We start from the raw sequence: 3,525 nt of genomic DNA on the forward strand, positions 1-3,525 counted from the left end.
GCAGAGAGGCAGGCAGAGAGGCAGGCAGAGAGGCAGGCAGAGAGGCAGGCAGAGAGAGGGGGAAGAAGCAGGCTCCCTGCTGAGCAGAGAGCCCCATGCGGGGCTCGATCCCAGGACCCTGAGATCATGACCTGAGCTGAAGGCAGAGGTTTTAACCCACTGAGCCACCCAGGCACCCCACTAAGAGCACTGTTTTAAGTCATCATAATGTGCATGCATTGATACACTCATTGATGGCATAGCCACTATCTGGGACGTTACTAAGTAACAATATCAGAGGGAAAAAGAGCCAGGGCAAAGTATGCATGACTGCTACTACTGCCTTGATTGGAATTCTTTATCTGATTCTTTAAAAACTGCCTTCTTTTCTTCTCTTTTCATAACCACGCCCAACTGGCTTATTTTATTGGAGAAGGGTACGTGGACTTAAGGTGATAAGAGTTGGGACCTGAGGTCGGGGAGAACACCCTCCCCTCTCGATACATGCCCACTGCCTCAAAAAAAAAAAAAAAAAACAAAAAAAAAAACTATGGGAGAGCAAAGGAGACAGCAACTGAGGATGGGGAACACGGAACCCCAGGGCAGCAGAAGAGACCATGCATGTGCTGGGAGGTCTCGAGGCAGTGGCAGTACCAGTAACGTGAGTGGGTCTCTTCCACATAGATCTATGTAAGTCTAGAAAGAGAAGTTGTTCGCTTTACCTTGCTCTCCCCTCTGCTCTGAGCTCCTTGCTACAGCTCCAGCTCCTCTTTCCACACAAGGGCCAAGGGAAGAACATGGTGAGCAAGTCATCACCCAATGTGATCAGACCCACGCTTCCATCAGCTTCTGGATATTCAGTGGTGTTACAGGATCATTTACGTTTTCACTGAGTGCCTAGGGGTCCTTCTGCATCTGTTCCAGGATAAGCCGCATGACCAGGTCACTCGTTATCCGCTGCACCTGCAGGCTGTTGTGTGGGTTGTGCTAGGCCATCATACGGCGTTGGTAACCGTCTGCCTCCTTAACTGTTGGAGTACAGATCTAAGGCCTTAAGTTTTTCTAACTTAACAACATCCCTGGCATTCGTATAGTCTTTCGTGTCCTCTAGCGCAGCTGCTTGCCGAGTGTAAGCAGCAGAAGAGGGTTGGTTCCAGATGGATGCATTCCTCACAGTCCTTGAGCACCAGCCGAAACTCCAGGAGTTTGGTGTATCAGGAGTTTGATTGCTGTACAATTTGGCATCTCTTGGGTTCTGTTTGATGGCTTCTGTGTAATACTTCATGGCCTTGGGAGAGTCCCCTTTCTAAAAACATGTATTCCCTTTGTTCTTCTCCTCCAAGGCCAGGTCAGGGTTTACATAAGCCAGCCACTCTTGGTCCTTGAGAATTTTCTCCACCTTTTGGCATTTTTTTTTTAAGATTTTTTTTATTTGACAGAGAGAGAGAGAGAGATCACAAGTAGGCAGAGAGGCAGGCAGAGAGAGAGGGGGAAGCAGGCTCCCCGTTGAGCAGAGAGCCCAATGCGGGACTCCATCCCAGGACCCTGAGACCGCGACCTGGGCCAAAGGCAGAGGCTTAACCCACTGAGCCACCCAGGCGCCCCCCTTTTGGCATTTCTTCAGCACATCTGGGGTTCAGGGCTCTGCCAAAGATTTGTTATAGAAATAGATGGCATCTTTGCCCTTTTCTTCTTTGAAGTAGGAGTTGCCGTCTCTGGCCATACCACCCTGAACTTGCCCATTCTCGTCTAAAGTAGGAGTTGTCGATTTGAGCATAAGCTTTGGCAGCCTGTCGACAGTCTTCTCAGTTTTCACACCCCACCTTGACGGCTTTCTCAAAAAACTCCCGGCATTTACTGTAGTCGCCCTTCTCGAAGTACACAGCTGCTTGACTGGTCATGTGTGGGTCATACTGGTGGGATCCAGGTCCTTGGCTCTGTCATAGCGCTTCAAGGCTGTGTCAAAGTCCTGTCTTTGGCCTCACTCCCCAACTCTTTTTCTTTCAGTGCCTGCTTCTTCTTCGGTGCAGGATCTTGTTCCACTGGCGCGGGCTGGGTATCCTTTTTGGGAGGAGGTGGTGATGGCGCTATTGCAACTCCTTCTTCCTCATCCGTGCTGCCCAGATCGACTCCCAGGAGGACAATGAGAGTAGTCATGATCCGGGATCTTACAGATTGGCACCCAGGTCAGACGGCTTGTTTCATAGTTGTTCTATCAGTTGCTGGTACGTAGGATCAGTGAGCAGCGTCCTTGTCCTGGGATCACCCTCTGACTTCTGGTACAGACTGGACATGTTGAAAGGATTCATGAAATTCCTCTCTGCACAACCAGGCCTCCATATTCTGTAAGCCCTCTTTGAACTGAGCATTATTTGCTTCATGTTTTAAACCTTCTTTGTAGGTTCCCTTGGCTTCTTCAGATCAGTGTAAGAATTCAAAAGCTGCTGCTTTTCGTGAATGGACCTTGCCCCAGTCAGGCTTTAAGTCAATAGTTTTGCAACCATCCTCATAAGCCTTCTAGTAGTCAACTTTCTTGGTGTAGGCTGCCCAGCAATTGCTGTAAATCATGTGGTTCTGGGGATCTAACTTGCCTCAGAGGAGCACTGTAGCATTGATGTAGTCATCGATGTTGCCAGCACTCAGGGCCTATGACCCTTCTCTTTTAGCTCATTGACCTACTCCATAGCCCGGCCCAGAACCCAGTTGAATCAATTCCATCCACTCCATGTTCTCAACCCTTAAAAATTATTTTAATTTCATACTTTGATAACTTTTTTCAAGGGAAGTTTCCCCCAAAATAGAGAGATTAAAAGGGCCTAAGCCCTTGGAGTGTCACTGTTAGTTTGGTGAAGATTTTACTGTCTTGTCCTCCTCCTAATCTGAGGCCAATATGCTGTGTCGTTGTCAGTGACATGAGCCAGATGGCCATATTTGTAATATTTACACTGGAATGGGGCAAAGTGCAGACCACTTATATATACACACATCTGCTAAAAGGCTCCTCCATGACAAAGAAGAAAGGTTACATGGTAGGTGGATTCTCCTAGAAGTATAGCCCAAGCACGGCACTACCAGCCTACATTGGTGTGCTAGGAAGGCCCAGAGGGGCCAGTGCAAGACTCTGAGGAGGTCTACAATGTACAATAAAATTTGGTAGGTATTACTGCTCTCTGATGACCCAGCACATTGGGCTATCTCAACCTAGTCTCCCTTATCTTCAGGATACCTCATTTCACCTCTGTCAGCATCTTTCCAACCTTCTCCCCTTCACTTTCAGTTGAAAGGGTCAACTTGATGCTGACATTTTAGATTTCTGCAATGCTCAGCTACTGCTTCAAGGATGCTATAGTGGATGAATCATAACAATAACAATTATTATTATGCTATAGAAAGAGGTTTCCTCTTTAGAGGCTCCCAAATAGAAACTATCATAATATGTGGGGATGAGGTCAAGAGATATCACTGTCTGATAACAGACTGAATGAGTCAGGGCATAGTTGATGAGCTCAGACATTTCCTGGACATATTTCAGGGCCCTTCCCAGAA

At 47.6% G+C, this 3,525-nt stretch overlaps 1 pseudogene; it reads right to left on the reverse strand.

Annotated features, from left to right (window-relative positions):
• Positions 1-804: 804 nt before the first annotated feature.
• LOC125084397 (stress-induced-phosphoprotein 1-like) lies at positions 805-2,663 on the reverse strand (annotated as a pseudogene).
• Between the last annotated feature and the right edge of the window lie 862 nt (positions 2,664-3,525).

This window comes from Lutra lutra, chromosome 14 (assembly GCF_902655055.1).
Source record: "Lutra lutra chromosome 14, mLutLut1.2, whole genome shotgun sequence".
Lineage (NCBI taxonomy): Eukaryota > Metazoa > Chordata > Mammalia > Carnivora > Mustelidae > Lutra > Lutra lutra.